General features: G+C 40.5%; 1 protein-coding gene across 1 annotated transcript in view; it reads right to left on the reverse strand.

The window, feature by feature from the left end:
* Positions 1–17,833, reverse strand: part of Agbl1 (ATP/GTP binding protein like 1) — a 703,551-nt gene that overhangs the window by 264,091 nt on the left and 421,627 nt on the right. The window lies entirely within an intron of this gene.

The raw sequence follows: 17,833 nt of genomic DNA on the forward strand, positions 1-17,833 counted from the left end.
GGTCGAACTAACTAATCAATGTAAGATTTTTGTTAATGAGATCAGAGTGGGAGGCCCATCCATGAGCAGGAAATTTCCTGGCTCTTTTCCTCAACTGATGCTAGGGAGCAGAGTATCCCATTCATCCTTCTTCTTTAAACAGCACACATGATTCTTAGATGGTATCTATTTATTTGACTTCCATATTCTGAACAACCACATGTGCTTAAAAGTATTTGATCATAATTTTCAAAGAGAGTTGAATAGAGTGTTCTGTTCCTGAAAATGTTACAGCAGAAGCTATTGTATTTAGATATCAGTAACACCATAGACATAGTATCAAATCCAAAGAAGTCTATGAAGTGATTTCAAGATACAGTCAAAAGATTAAAAATGTTTAATTAAAAAGTTTTCACAGATTAAGAGAAAAACATCAAGTGCCAAGTTGGCAAGAGTCATGAATTAATCATTCACAGAAGAAAATGCAAATGATTTTTAAACAAATGGGGAAAAGTCAACTTTATTAATTAAAAAATAAAATTAAAATGAAATTGAATATATCCTAGCAAATCATGATGGAATGTAGAGTCACAGATGTTTCCAGGAAAAATACTTTGCAAAGTTTTAAAGGGGCAAAATTCCTGTACCTAAGGCTCAGGGATCATAGCAGAAGAAGGTACAGAGAGAATTTAAGAGGGAGAGGAACATGATTTGCGGTGGAGTTGCATCTGCTAGAAATGACAAAAGCTGCCCCATGAAATTTCACCAATATGCCTGCCTCAACAAGGACAATACCAGTAAACATGCTAACAGGGACAGGTGAAGGTCATGCTCCTTTAACCTTATGCAAACCACCGCCGGTCACCAAAGAGGAGTCTTCCCCAGGGAAGAGACCCACCACCAACTGGTTATCTAACACCAAATGGTCATCCCTGAAAAGATATATACAAGTAACATTACACGATTGTACTTGCTGAGAAGGTTAGGAATATATATTTACATATGTTTATACATATTTAAGGGTTCAGAGAAAGGAAGAGGAATGGAGGAATGACGTAATTGTACTATAATCTTAGTAACAAAAACTCTAAAATATTTAAGTGGTGCTAACACTGACCTCATAATCCAAAGTTAAAACTATAAAAATGTAACCAGCGATGGAGACACTGACTTGTTATGGAGCTCTGACAATAACTCATTTTATGGAAGAGGGGTAATATGAATCTTTAAAACTGAGAAAGAGCTTAGCTTGTTACATATGTTTAAATGGACTATTAAGTCACCAACAATGCAATATACTTCTTTTGATGCCTTATAAACTATAATAAGGAAATGGAACAAACCTAATTTTCTATTACTTAATAAATGGATAGGGAAACATTGGCACATAAATAAAATGGAATGCTTTTTAAATATAAAGAAAAATGAAATATCAAACTAGGAAAAACTGGAAGGACTTAGAATGTATAATTTTAAATGAGATCCTACAATTTCAGAGTACACAGACTTACTCCCTCTTATTCAGTTCCTCACCTATAATATATATGTATGTATGTAAACAAATGTGCTTGATGATACAGTGTAATATACCAGAAGCAGAACAAGAAAGGATCAATAATAGGTGATGATGAAGGACTGGATGCAGGTAAGGGACACGCGAGTCATGAAAGAAGATATGAAGCTAATTACTTTTCTAGCTTTAACTGTCATGGGATTTTTTTCAGGTTTGGTGGTGAAACGGTGCACAGAAGAATATTTGATAGTAAAAGATAAAACCCAATGTTGAACTCCTCTGTTTCAGAACCATTGTTCTAACTGTGCATAGAGATACGTAGACTTTGTATCTGGCGGGTCTTTACTTTTGCTTTATTTTATTTGAAAGTATTTTTATGATAAAGTTTTAAAAGATATTGATATGTTCAAGTATTCTGAATGACAAAAAATACTCACAATAGACTTCAAATGCTGCAAGATAGGTCTGTGTGCACAGAAGCTCACACACACATGCAGACTGTACTGGGAAGAAAGGATGGAAGACTAGCAGAGGGTTTTTCTCATTATAATGTCATTCCTATTTCCCAATTTTATACCAACTTGACTGTGATTATAAGTAAAAAAATAACATCTAGAAACATGTACACCGTCATAGGTGACAGTTCCACCCTCGGTATCCTGGATTGCAAAGGCAGAGGACGGACGCATAAATGCATTTTTGGAAAGGATTTGTGGATGTTGCTGAAGTCAAGTCATAATGGTCTAACTGGGGTGTCTATCTATGAAAAGGCTTCTTTTTCCAGATGGCGCATAAGAGATATGCAAGAGGGCGATGCTGATGGGTGAGCATTGCAATAAAAAAAATGTGCCACATATATAGAAGGCTACAATTCACATAGCACTTCCAAGCACATTTTCTCTTTCAATCACACCAGCCCACTGGAGAAAAATGTCACAGCCATCCACTCTTCCACTCTCGGCCTAAAATATGCTACTGGGTAACAGACGAAAGAAGAAGATAAGAACACTTCTTTGAGGAGTTCATTATCTGTGTAGAGTAATTAAATCTACAAATAAAGCATGTTATAAATGGAGGTTGTTATTAAGAATTTGCCTTGCTGGATCAGTAAGACCCAAGCCTGTTTTTGCAAAAACAAGATTTTTTTTAAAAGGATATTTTGGTTTTTAGTTTTATAGATACACCTTTCCTCTTGACTACTGTCCACTGGAATAGAAAGAAAAGACAAGAGTTCTAGGTAATTGCATGGGACATAGAGGGAAAGAGATTTTTTTTAAATTGATTTTATGGAGCTATACATTTTTCTCTGATTCCCTCCCTGCCTCTCCCCTCCCCTTCAACCCTCTCCCATGGTTCCCATCCTCCCAATTTACTCAGGAGATCTTGTCATTTTCTACTTTCGTTGTAGATTTGGTCCATGTGTCTCTCTTAGCGTCCTCATTGTTGTCTAGGTTCTCTGGGATTGTAATTTTTAGGCTGGTTTTCTTTGCTTTATGTTTAAAAAACACTTATGCATGAGTACATATGATATTTGTCTTTCTGAGTCTGAGTTACCTCACTCAATATGTTTTCTAGCTCCATCCATTTGCCTGTAAGTTTCAAGTTGTCAATATTTTTTTCTGTGGTGTAGTACTCCATTGTGTAAATGTACCGAAGAATGGATAAGGAAAATGAGGTATCTTGACACAATGGAGTACTACACCACAGAGAAATTTTCGAGCACTTGCGCTATGCTGACTAGAAGCTGGAAGACTCAGAGGGACTCTTGGGGCAGATGTAGTGTAGAAGATGCCTGTCTTTTATAACATCGGAGCAATTTTGAACAACTTTTGTCATCATGGTATCACATGTGGCTACCAAATTATTTCCTTAACCAACTCATCTAACTTGACTGTGAGCATTAACCTAACACTTTGGAGTTGTTTCTCCCCATGGCAGAAGGCATTTGCTAAAGAATAGTACTAAAGGAGTTTCTACTCTTCCTTCATTGAGCCTCATTTTTTTTTACAAGAAATTTGCAGCTAGATCTAGCATAAGATTATTGTGAAGATCAGCATCCAAGAGGACTGTCATCGATCCCCAGGTCATAGAAACGATGCCTCTGTGCTATAGCTACTTTGTGAGAGTAGATCAAAACTAGTGGTGAACTCCTAACCAATGGCCCATACAGAGGGAACAGGATACCAAGCTCCTAACTTGTAATGTTTCTATCACCTTCTCACTCACCTAGATAGAATAAATAAGCTGCAATATCAATGAGCCAAGATACTCACGGGAAACAAATGTGGCCCCAAGCCAAGTGCCAGAGAGGAAGAGTGCTGCCAACAACCAGAATGATCTTGAATGTTGACCTTAACCACACTGAGCCTTGAAATCACTACAGACAAGCCAATGCATGTATGGTAGACTCTAAGACGCCGGAAATACCTAGCCAAGGACCAGCGAAACTGACCCATAGAAAGTGTGATCCTGTGTACCACTCTCATCTCTGAATTCCAATGTGATTTGTCACTCAGCAATGGTGATTAACATGTCATAGCGCGTATCTCTTATTTCACTTTTTTCTTTTGTTCAAATGTTTCTTTTTTCCTTATCCTTATAACTCTACTCCCCAAGGCAAGTTTTTTTTTCCCCAATCAAGTTATTTAGATACTAAAGCTCCAGGCAAGCAACACAGTATGACGCTGGAATAGATTTCTGAGGTAAAAGAGAACGTCCTTTTTCTGTGGCCATCCAAGTACATTACAAATTAGAGCAAGAGTCTGACCCCTGCATCTCTGCAAGACAGAGAGTGATTCAGGCTTTAGTGTGGCCCTCCTGTACCTGAAATTTGTCATTTGGTACAGATGGGAATCTAGGGATAGTATTACTCTTATGTAAAAAATCAAGAAGTGCCAGATTTCACACCATGTTCTCTAAAAGTTAAAGATGTACATGAGGGCTTTTGAAGGCATGCCTATCTAACCATCATACAATAAAATGGGCACTAACAGCTGAAACACTGCACATCTTTATCTCAGTGGGGAACACTCAGAGAAGAGTTGGAGAAGAGAGAATTCATCTTCCACATTACCTCATAATTATTTTGACCCCAAATGTTTTTGTATGTATGAATATGTGTGTGTGTGCATGTGTGTGTGGTGTGGTGTGCAGGTATCCATTACATGTTCACAAGTTTTGGGACACAAGTGTGTGTCCATGTGTAAATGTGCATGTGTGCATGCATGTAAAGGTCAAAGGTTAGTGTTAGCTGTCTTTCTCGGTCACTTTCCATTTGACTTATTGACTCAAATTCTCTCATTGAGCCTGAAGATCACCAATCCTGGCTAATCTGGCTAGACATTTTTCCCTGGGAATCCCTATGTCTGTCACAGAAGCATCGGAATTATGGGTAGTTTTCTACACCCAGTAAGCTTTTCTGTGGGTTTTGGGCATACACTCTTACATGGTCATCACTTTATCCACTGAACCATCTGTCCAACTCCATGAGCTCCATTATGAACCAAGACTCTCCTTGCTTCTAAAAGCTACCTTTTCCCAAAACATATCACATTGATAATTATATGCACACATTTGTGTTATGTAGCTATGTACTCCAAGCTTAAGCACTTCTTCCTGGAGGTAGGGAGAGGATTCCCTAAAACTCAGGAAGCTAACAAAACTTCGATAGTCCAGGAAGCTTGTGAAATTACAGGCACGGGAAGGTCAGCAAGTTACAGGGTTGCTAAGGCTACTTCCCTAGCATTCTGAAAACAGTGAGCAGGTGCTTGAGACAGGTGACTCTTCCGTGGAGCTGCCAGCACGCTGTGTTTAAGGATGCAGCTTTTGTGAGTCTGTCACCCATGCTAGGGTGGATGATAATGCAGCTGCCTTTGAGTAACACACAATCCTACAAGTAATTCCAATAAAGTCATTGGTTTGCCAAACTAAACTTGAAAGAAATTGTTTCTTCAACCTGTCATAGGTGCCCTAATTAGAGTGAATAGACATTCATTCACATCTCCCTAGGAAATTAAAAAAAATACATAATGATGTATCTTGGTTTGTCCATTGAGTTGCTTCCTTAGAAAACTATAAGCCCAATGAGGGCAGGGATCAGTACATTTTATCCATCCTCCTGTCTTCAAATTGAGGGTCAGAAGAAAGCTTTCTCATATAGAGTCCCAACCTGCTTTATGTCATCTGCCATTTAGTGTCTTCTGTACATACCTCATATGTCTAACTTCTTAGTTCCTGGGTGGTAAGACTTTGTCTTATTGTCTGAAACCTAGTTTGTGTTCAGCCGGAACCTTGGACATCATTGGCATTAATAAGTGGTATTGAATGGGTAAGATAATGGAACTGTGCCTTGAGAGGAATCAAGGAGGATTCCATGGTGGTTCAGTTCACTGTTTTAAGAAAGGTGATCTGTTCTTGCCTTGCAGATTTATACTCCTGGTGGAACAAATGTCCTCTAAGCCAGTGTGATAAGATTTAAGGCTTCTGCCTCACACTGATTCAGTAATCTAATAATACTCTCATGGTGAAGACATTACTATGAATTTGTTTTAAAGATGTATTTTATGAGGGAAAAGGAAGGTTTCATTTCTCTCCTTAGTAACGGGAATGCGTAAAAAGTGGAGAATATTCTAGGAAAAGAAAGAAATCTTGATGAATTAAGGAATTCTTTTCTCATACTGAACCACCGTCTGGATATCCTCTCTGTTTTAAATTGCAATGTATGTACCTGATAACACATAAAATTTCTTTCATCCTAGGGCCAGGGATGGTGTCCTTAGTAAATCTCCACACCAACAGCAGCATTTCTATATAGATGTAGAAGAAGAGGAATTGGAGAGAATAGATTTCTGTACAAAAGACTTTGTGAAGTGGTGTGTCATTAGAGGGGTATTTAACAGGAAACCCATGGAACTGAAGTTTTAGGGTCCTTTGGGAACACACTCCCTCTATTATAATAAGATTTGCAGAAGTGGGTTCTTTTTTCCTTCGGCTTAAAGTAAATTTATTTTAATGAGTATATAAAAGCACAGGAATTATGCACATTTAAATGCTCTGTGCTGTTCAAAGAGGCTTTTTCAGCAGCAATGCGCTAACCTCGCTGTCTTGCTTCTCTGGTGAAGAAAGCAGAGGTGCTGTCTGTGGCCATCCAGACATCAACTCCAGGAGGTGACTTAAAGACATATATACAGATTATAGTGACACTCACGTATCATTAGCAAGCATTTCAGTATCAGAAGGGTTTCTAAGAACTCCATTACTGATTCTGACTTCCCTAACACATCCAATATCATGCTATAAAACCCAAGTTTAGGCATTCAATCGTGCTACAGGCACATGCCTTAACCCTTAGCCCTGAGAGCTGGAAATGATCGAACTCCGTGTTGGAAGTGATCGTGCTTTTTTCCCGTTGTATTTCAGTAACACTTTCTCCTCTGTAATTTGTTATGATTTGCAATGTCTTTTGACATTCTAAGTAAATGTCCATTTAAAAAAAAAATCCGTTACATCTTTACCAGGGAAGACCTCATTTCTAACATTAGCACACAGACTTTTCCAGGAATAAGGTCCATGGTTGCTGCCAAACCCTTCGGGGTCCTTAAGTCATCCCTCCTGCGGGAACATTGACCAAAGCTGAACCTGTTCCTTTAGCTTCTAAGCATTAAGCTGAAGCAGTATCATCTTCCTGGGGTTACCTCCGAGGCAGCTTGCGTAACAGCTCAATCCAGCAGAAACTCGTCACTGACAATTTAGGCCGAAATAAAAAGATAAAAGAAAGCTATATTCCCTGCTACTCAGAGACCTAGGCAAGCAAAGGAATTGTGGGCAATCTCTGGATGCATTACGATTAAGAAGACGAAACTGTGAAGGATTCATTCTTCTCTTATTGCTCCAGATTTCTTGTTTGAACAATAATGCAGCGCAAACCCAATGAGATGTTTGTTGTGTCTTCCAACAGAACAATGCGCTGCTTGCCCTGTGAGTCAGCCTTTCTCACTGTACACACCCAGCATGTACCATTGAGACCACCAGGAGGGCATGCAAAGCAGAGAGGGCCATCTCTTCTTACATCTGTAAAGAAAACCATTCTGTGGGGGATATGCCACTCCAAAGAGAGACAAGGAATGCAATTGGGCACACTTGTTGGTGTGGACCTCTCCGCCACACTGGCTTCAGCTGATGAGGGGATCCACCTACAACAACCATTTTCAAACAGCTTCCATTTTTAAAGTTTATTCTCTCCTAGACTGCACTTTCCCATGAGTGCTGTGGGTTTAGCAAGGCCGTGTGTGCCACAGCACACATATGAAGGCCAGAAGACAACCTGGCGAGGTTTGGTTCTTTCCTTCCACCGTGTAAGTTCCGGTGGTTGAACTCAGGCCAGCAGGCTCAGCGGCAAACACCGAGCCATCTCGCAAGCCCCCTCAATTCTGTAAATAACATACCATACAATCCTTTCATGACGTACGAGCAATTTTAGCGTATTCGTGGGGTTGTACAAACCCTAGCTCTCTTTTCATTTAGAACGTTTCATTGCCTTGCAAAGAAATTCCACACATTAGCAATCACTCCTCATTTTTGTTCCCCTCAGCTCCAAACAACCACTTGAGTGCTTATTCTGATACAGATTGTCCTGTTCTAGAAACTGTGAGCAAACTGAACAATGTAATTGAATGCATATGTGACTCCTGGCACCTGGTTTTTTTTACTTTGCATGTTTCCAAGAATGTTCTTGCTGTAGCATGGATACTTCGGTAGTTTCCATAGCATCTACTCTATGTATATACCCCATGTTATTTATTGATGACATCACCTATGCAGCTACCTCGTCTTACACAAAATGACATCTCAGATGAGTTTATACATGTATATGGGCACTTGTGCACTTCTACATATAGGAGTTAGGATTGCCTCTATGATTTTTCCTTGGCTGCCATCTAGATTTTTTGAGATAGGGTTTCTCTATGACATAAAAATCTCCAGGTTGACTAGGCTGGTCAGTGATCCGCAGTAATCCACCTGCCTCTGCCTCTGCCTCCCCAGCTCTGAGATTACAGGCATCTCTTACCACATCCTGTTGTTATTGTCTTTGGTTGATTTGCTTTCATATCTGTTCTGAGGATTGAACTCAGGTCTCATCCTTGAGAGCAAACACTGTACCAACTTTGTTACCTCCTCAGCTCCTCAAAGGGGTACCGACTGGCAATCTAGACACTTTTTGTATTTGAGCATTGCCCCACTTCATATGTACCCAGCTATTTATAAAAATCATAAGTAATACAGAACAAAGGTAATGTAATATAAAACATCCAGTAAAATTTTTCCAATAAATGAAATTTCTAAAGTTGTCACTGAAAATGTTAGAAAATAGTCTGTTTTGCACCCCACTACTAATGATCTCTCTGGGAAAAAAAAGCATAAAATTTAATATAAGAAATCTGTTGAAGACCCAGGATTCCAGTATTCTCAGGACAGTGCTTATTTATTCAGAGTTCACTGCATATAAAACTTTCTAACAATTCTTCAACAGAACAAGGGCATAAAAGACCAGGATCATCCACAACACTAATCACCGTCTACCTCATGTCATTCAAACACAAGGTCATCTTGACATGGACGTTTTTGTCCTTTTAAGTTAGGAGTCACATTCCACATTCCATCAGAAAATAATTCATGGAGCAATCAAAAGCGGAAAAACCAATAAGACTTATCTTAATGATATAGATAGTAATTAATGCGTGTGTAGAAGCCATAAAGGCTAATGATTCACCTAACTTGCATCGATTTATTTCCACATAAACGAGCTTCACTTTCTCAGAGCTATCCTTTTATGCCAGTACTAAATGAGCGTTGGATAAACTACCTTTTCTGCATGGTTGTTTTTTAGATTGTTTTGGTCTTTATTAGTAATTTTATTATAATACAGTGCAGAGATTTATTTGAACCAAGAGAATTGAGAATATTTGTGTCAACCTAAGCTACTATCCAAAAGGTTCACCTCCGTGTTTGTCTTTAAATATTGCTTTCATGTTTGTGTAGAAAGAATTTTTGAAGTAATAAGTGAAATACGCAAGCGAGCCAAGAATGGCTAGTTTGAAGGAAAATCTTCTCCATAAAGACAATTATAGTAAAGAAGAAACACCATGAATGAGTTTGAGGTCAACCTTCACAGTATGACAATACCCTTTTATCAGCACTATTCTCAAAAAAAAAAAAAAGAAAAGAAAAGAAAAGAAAAGAAAAGAAAAGAAAAGAAAAGAAAAGAAAAAAAGGCATGTTCTCCTTCTGTGATGTTCTGGCACTAAATCAGGCACATTCTTCTTATGGGAAGTGGGCTTCTAGTCAAACCGTAGTTAAGGGATGGGTAAGACAGAGACACATATTTTTATATATAAATAGAGGAATTCGGGTTATCTATCTTCCCAGTAGGCTTCAGGCAGACTACTAAGTCTCTTTGATTTTTCCCTCTCTTCTCACCCCTCTGAGTTGTTTTATAGTTAATATATAATGTTACTGACGCCCCTGTGGACTCTGCAAAGATTAAAACCTAAAGTGTTGAGTAAATTCACCACAACGAGTGTTCAATGAATGTGAGCACACTTTCGTTCCTATGCTCAACCCACATCTCCCTTACTTTCTCCTAAGAATCAGCCATGGGACATCATCCCTGGCATGCAATAACTATCAGTGGGATGAACAGTCAGGAGAACTCCATTAGCATCACTCTGCCAATGGCTCACTGATTTCTGTATTTGGCCATAGGGAATCAAGCAGCTTTCCTTATATAATCCCAAAATTATTGATCATATTTTTGCTATGTTTTGAATTTTGAAATAAAAGTTACACGGCCCTTCTGGACTGTTAGAGTAAATCTCACTCTGCTTTTGTTACAGAAGACGAGGTGAGCAGTGGTAGAATAAGCTGAAACACATTGCTGGCCAGACCGAGATGGAATTCCCACAGTGTCCATATTTGTAGAACCAGTCTACTTGGTAGCAAAAAATCGCCAAATGATTCCTATGCACATTTACTCTTAAGAAACGTGCCACACACACACACCCTCCACTTCTGCACTACCGCCTCCAATTTCCTTGTCTTGACCAGAGACACAGTCCAAAGAGCCTTTGTCTTTTACCCGAACACCCAGCTCATTCCACTGTCAATGGCAAAATCTGGCTGTTTCCCAAAATCTATTATGCACCAGGGAATCTGTCAGAGCAACAGCCAGGAGAAGAATAACCCTGGGGTGTAAAGGTGCTGAATTGGTGATGCCTGTGGAATGCTTGAGGTCACTACCTCCCTTCACCCCGTTCCTTGTATTCTCAGTCAACAAGAGAATCTTGATCAAGATGAGGAGAACCTTACTGTTCTCTTCAAAGCCTCAAACTGCAGAATTCAAGATGCTGGGTTTAAGGAACAAGTGATAGCAACACATGTGCAAATCTGACAACAACTTCTTTGCTTATTGCATTCCCAATATCTATATTTATTAGTGCAATGCAAATTAGGGCTCCTAATGAGACTCATAACAGAAGGGAAATGACCAGAAGCTCTACATAAACTGTTCCTCTTCAACCGTTCTCTTCATTCTCTCTGCTCTGTTTTACTCTTTCTTTTCCTCTTAGCGATGAATTGATTAGCGCTTGATCTGAAGGAAATGCAATATCTGTCAACTCACTATAAATATGGACGGGAAATTCTGAGAGAGGTTTTTTTTTTCTGTTTCTTTGGCATTTGTTTCAATGCTGCATGGATTTATTCTGAAATGAGCTGGGAAGTCAGTACTATAAAAAAATGACTAAATGCAAACATGAAGAAGGAAACCCTTGTATCTCGCACTGAGCTGATGGTGATCTAGCTGTAGCTCATCTCCATCTTTATTTGAATCAGATTATGCATCTGTGTGTGATTCAAAGGGTGCTTTCTTTGACTCCGCCCCTTCCAAATGTGTGAGATTGTGGGGACTAGGGTTAACTTCGTATGAGCAAAAGGCTAAAGTTCACCTTTAGTTTGGAATGTCCTATCTACAAAGATAGACTGACTGACAGATGTGCATATATTCAGCAAGATTCTAAACATCTGGGAAATGACTGTTAGTCCACAAGGATCATTTTATTTTGAAGGAATCTCCACACCTAAACATATACAAACTTTTCCATTACATAAGTCAACAGAATAAACATGGTATCTCCTTCTTGCTACCTTCTGAAGCTCCAGCTATTTCTGTCTTATTTTAAAATGTTTGGGAATATGAAAAACTAATAATGAGCCATCTTTCATAGCCAAGCAAGGTTACCACTAGCTGGACTATGTTGCATTTAGATATTAGTAAGGAGTTCCTATGGTAATATCCCACAAAAACTAAGCTGAAGCCAGGGCAGAGGGTTTCTTTCTGAAAACTGACAGCAGGGTCGCATTGCTGAGGATGCTATCCACAGAACTCATTAAATGCGGAGGGATCAAGCTGGTGCCTGCATGTAGCTTTCACTCCTGTGTTCTAGTCTCCTTGGAGCAAGAAGGTACCCTGCAGGTTACAGACAGCATCTGGGCACCAACCCAGTCACAAATCTTTGACCTACAATCTGTCCTGTCTGAAAGATGTGCTGGGACAACGTGGCACAGAACTTGCGTGGGTGGCCAACCAATGCCCAGTGATTTGACTTGAGGCTCACTCCATGGGAGAGAACCTATGTCCTACACTGTCTCGATGGCAAAGAACCAGACAATAGCTATCCCAGTGACCTAGGAAAGAACCATGTTGCTTGAAATTTACTATGAAATTATAATAGATGAACTTTACTATGTGAGATCCTGGGGATAAGAATTTGCTAGATGTGGGTCATCAGTTCACAATGCATTTTTGCATCAATACACCATCCTGTCACCTTGTCTCACACAGTTTTGCCAGTTCTACTTGAATGAAGCTGACAGATTGAAACAAATAAAAAATACCTTAATGAGAAAATATTTTAAACCAACAGGTGTGTTTAAGGATTTGGGTTAACACATGGAAGAGTCCTGTACTGCTGGCCAGAAAACACATCACATATGAGAAAAATCAGCCCAAATCCATAGCAGTGCTCAGACAGCAAAGAAAAGAAACACTTGGGATTACACACCTGCCGTTCAAATGAAGCTCCAGGAGCTTGCTTACTAGCTTGACAGTTCCTCAGATATGACCCCTAAAGCAGCAACATCACCTTGGTAGCTGGTTAGGGTAAAATAAGTTGGCAGGGTCTTCACATCACTAAGAACCTTTGGGAAGGCAGCCGGTAATAACCTTGCAGATGATGCTGAGGCTGCCGCCAATTGAGAAGGCCCTTGCCGCTCCAGAACTACCTCTGCGTTCCTCAAACTTTCCAAAAGGGCGTGGTGTGTGTGTGTGTGTGTGTGTGTGTGTGTGTGTGTGTGTGTGTGTGTGTCTCCGCTCAGCAATACCTATTGAATGAATCTGATGGTTGGTGCTGGGACGCTATCAGATACTGTGATTATAAAGCCTCAGACAGAGCTTCTGATGTTCAGAGGCAAGGAAGTGCTCTGTATACAACAATGTCCTCCTGAACACTGCCGAAGACAGATCCTTGGTGCCCCTTATCCTCTGGGCGCCTGAAACAGATGACCCTTCCTTTGAGCACTTTCCTCCTTTGCAATACTGTGCATGCAGTGCGATCCAGTCGCAGAGGGTGCATCCTTGCTTTCCATCCTCACTTTCACTGTGGACCAGTCTTCCCCGGGGCTTCGTTTGTTTACATTTTTCTCATAATACACATTCTCTTCAATGTTACTTTTTTCTCAAATCTTACCACTGCTTCTCAACCTTTTTCTCTAATATTTGTGCTGCTGTCTTCCTTTTCTCATAAAGATTCAAACTCCCAGGCATGTCTTTGCCCTTCCCTAAACCTCCAGCATGTGTTTTTAATTAGAATCCCTGTCAGAATCCGATATCTACAGCATCTCATCGTTTTATTTCCATTGTCATCAAATTGGGTCCAAGATTATCTCCCTATCTGGCTTAAGTTTTTCTCTTCTCTTCTCTTCTCTTCCCTCCATTCTAAAACAACAGATATCATTTCCTGTCATATTGCATATATCAGTCACTTTTTACCAAAACAGTGGAGAAAGGTTTACTCTCAAAAATCTGAATCTTGGCATCATTAACTTATTTACTTCATCGCTTGTGTGAGTTTATCAGCGTCCCCCAGACAGGATTTCTGATTTTTGGAAGGAAGTCTACACTTTGATTTGGAATAAATGTCTGCAGGACATTCCCTGCTGTGCTCCATGGATTTCAGTAACTCCCTGCTCCAATTTCTAACATTCTCCTCTTTTTCTTAACAGTGATTCTGAGCTCCCAGTTCCCTCATGGTGTGTTACTACCTCACTGAAAGCCCCTGTTCCATGGTGCTACCCTAACTCTGTCAGGGGATAGGGCCCCTTTCAGTGAATTTCCACAAATCTTTGAGTGTTCCTGTGCTGCTCTTGCTTTTGCGGGAATATTGACTTGACTGGGTTACATCTTGCCTCCAGGGCTAGATGTCTTTCCTGCCTTAATGAGTAAGTTGCTTAGGAGAGAAATTCAATAAACATTGGTTGGATATAATTGAAGTTTGTTTTCCTTCTTCTGGAAACTTCACCTACTGCCCTTAGTCCCTCTCTTTGGTATTAGCACTTGTTTCACAAAAATCCTTCTTGGATTCCATTCCGAAGATCTAGATTCTACCTTTTCTGAGTCTCCCCCAAGCTCCCTCTGTACCTCCATCTCACCCTGTTTTGAACTTGTTCCCAGGAGTCACGAGAAGTCTGTGTATGGTGCCTACATCAATGTTCTGATTGTCATGGAGTAAATCTGAGCAGATCTGGGTGGAAATACTTCCCTGTATGGCTTTTCCTTTACCTCTTGCTAGTCTCTCGGGACCTCCGCTCCTGTTGAAGGGGACTAAATGTGCCCAGCTCAGATCTGACTTCAGGACCAAATAAGACATAGAGATCAGAAGGTTCAACAAAATAATCCTTCTATCTCAGAGTTGTCAGGATCTGACTTTTTAAAAAAATTAAGCAATTGTACGTGTGTGTGTGTGTGTGTGTGTGTGTGAGAGAGAGAGAGAGAGAGAGAGAGAGAGAGAGAGAGAGAGAGAGAGAGAAAGAGAGAGAGAGAGAATGTATTTGTATCCAAGTCAGTGCAGGTACCCATGGAGTCTAGAAAAAGGTACACATGCTCCTGGGAGCTGGAGCTACGAACAGTTGTGAGCCACCCCACTGATTGCTACGAGCAGAACTCATGTACACTGTAAGAACAAGTGCTGTTTACTGCTGAGTCTTCTCTCTATTCCCAAGAATCCTTTATTTTACAGATAAAGAAGACGAGTCCCAACTCTACAGGCAGGGCAGCTGAAGGACGTCAACCTCAAGAAAACAGAGTCATTGTGTCTGGACTTTCTTCCTGATGTTTCTCTACACAAGCTGTGTGGATCTACTTCCAGGAACACTGTCCCAGGCCTGGGAGGTATGAGATGTCCCTAGTCTCTGACCTTTGCGGTAAGGCAGCTAGAATCTAGCTTTCCTCCTGTTTTGAGGGAGCAACCTGGACTTGGGAAGCCATTTTGGAAGCCTTCCATCCCATCCTCAACAGCACTGGCATTCAGTTGATTTCTCCAGTGGCAGGGCTGACTCTGGACTGACTAACTCAGCTATGTGGGCAAGAAAGGAACCTCTCACATAACTGCTGCTGCAGATTAACCTGTGAGACCTTGGTTCCCAAATGGGTTAGACTTCCTAGGGTAGATGGAACACCCTGTGGTCAGGTGGATTCATCAAAGCAAAGTGTCCCTTAATAAAACAAAGAGTACCTGGTTGCATGATGTGGGGGGGATGGGGGGGTGGGGTGAGTTCCAACATTTGGGCTTCAAGTCTTGCTCACTACTCTTCTGCCACTTAACCTTACTCCTATCCTTAATTGGATAAACAGTACTCTGTTCATTTAGAACAAGCCCAAGAAAGATAAAATAAAAGAAACTGAAGAAATGAAAGAGCTATTTCAGAGTCAATACTAGACAGCTCCAAAAGATAGAAGCCATCTTCTCTTCTCTGTGGATCCCTACCAAATTCATGATGGGCAATGATACCATATGAACTCAACAAATGCTACTGAATACTGACTGTGTCCCAGGCCCAGTGCCCTGACCAGAAGCTAATGCATGGCTTATATTTTGTACTATATTTTGTCAATCAATCTCGCACATTTACCATAAACTGTTTCTATCTGCTCTTGACTCTGTGTTATCAACAGTGAAATTTAAAGGCCTTGCCTTTCTACTTGACTTAGAGAGACTTAGACAGGAGAACTTTGTATAAGATTCTTTACAGAACAATTAGACTGTTGTTCACCTGTTGTTATTCTTCCCATGCCTCTATTCACCCTACCCTCACTCTGTCTCTCTTCCTAATCTCTGTTATTTTGTTATGGAAAGGGCATTAGTTCTTCAAACTTTCCCAAGAGAGAAAAATGAAATTATTCAGCATAGCAGGTGCTGAGAGCAGAATTCAACATCCCCAACTCCCATCAACTCTATTCTTTCCTAGGTGAACGTCCCAAAAGTACAACTCCTTTGGATATCAGTATGGCAATTTCTCAGAAAATTAGGAAACAACCTTCCTCAAGATCCATCAGTACCACTTTTGGGTATATACCCAAAGGATGCTCAATTGTACCACAAGGACATGTGCTCAGCTATGTTCATAGCATGATTGTTTGTCATAGCCAGAACCTGGAAACAACCTAAATGTCCCTCAACCAAAGAACGGATAAAGAGAATGTGGTCCATTTACACTCCTGACTATCTTACAGCTAACGGTAGCCATTGTCCTTGGCACTGTTAGCCATGCTGAACCCCACCTAGCACTCATGGTGGCCTATCCCAGTCAAGGGTCCCAGGATTTAGCTTTTGTCTCCCTGCACAAATGCTACTCCACACTCCCCTGAATATAAACACTTGACAACCCTGATTCTCCTCTTGCCAGAGGGCTTTTGACTAACTCTTCTTTCTTTCTAGAGTACGCCACACCCACTCCCTTGCATACTGTGACCACTCACTTCATCAAGAACCTACCTTAAATTTTACCTTGAAAAGTTTACCATGTCCCATCTTCTTTTCTGCAGCATACTTCATCCTGCCCTGATGTGGGAGTGTCATATATCAATCTGTTGATTTCATTGGTTAAGCAATAAAGAAACTGCTTGGCCCTGATAGGTTAAAACATAGGTGGGAAGAGTAAACAGAACAGAATGCTGGGAGGAAGAGGAAGTGAGCTCAGAGAAGCCATGCTCCCCACTCCTGGGCAGACAGACACGATGGAGCAAACTGCCAGGTCAGACATGCTGAATCCTCCCCGGTAAGACTGATGCTACACAGTTTATTAGAGATGGGTTGATCGGGATATGAGAATTAGCCTGTAAGGGCTAGAGTTAATGGGCCAAGCAGTGTTTAAATGAATACAGTTTCCGTGTATTCATTTATTTCAGGTAAAGCTAGCCGTGCGAAAGGCCGGGTGCCGGGGACGCAGCCCGCCGCTCATATCACTACACTACCCTGTGTCATTTCCCTCTGATTTATTTTCAGATACATGGAATTACATTATAGACCTATCACTATACTTTATATTACCCAACTTTTCACAAGAACTTGGCTCTTGTTTGTTTTGGTCAGTCTTTAGCGCTTAGTGATTGCTCAATATGTACTTATTAATCAAAAGAAAGAATCCTGAGAAGATTTATTTAAAGCCCTTCCCCTCCATTATTTTTAACGCTGTCTTGCTCAAGAACAAGAGAAGAAAATCTATCTAAATTTAAGAATCTAACACTAGACCAGTGGTTAATATTTTAGTGCAAAGTAAGATCACATCTGTTTTCCAATGTGATTTACTCTAGAAAAAATTGGAAAAAATATTTAAAATGTTCTGATTTGTATGTGATGCTGGAGACTTCCAAATATACTGTTATTTATTTTCTTTTTTTTTAATTATTTTTTTATTGAAGAAAAAAAATTTCTGCCTCCTCCCAGCCTCTCATTTCCCTCCCCCTCCTCCCACTCATCTCCCCCTCCCCATATTCATCTCCCCCTCCCTCTCCAGTCTGAAGAGCAGTTAGGGTTCCCTGCCCTGTGGAAAGTCCAAAGTCCTCCCCCCTCCGTCCTGGTCTAGGAAGTTGAACATCCAAACTGGCTAGGCTCCCACAAAGCCAGAACATGAAGTAGGATCAAGACCCAGTGCCATTGTCCTTGGCTTCTCAGCAGCCCTCATTGTCTGCCATATTCAGAGAGTCCGGTTTTTTTCCCATGCTTTTTCAGT

This window comes from Microtus ochrogaster, chromosome 22 (genome assembly GCF_000317375.1).
Source record: "Microtus ochrogaster isolate Prairie Vole_2 chromosome 22, MicOch1.0, whole genome shotgun sequence".
Lineage (NCBI taxonomy): Eukaryota > Metazoa > Chordata > Mammalia > Rodentia > Cricetidae > Microtus > Microtus ochrogaster.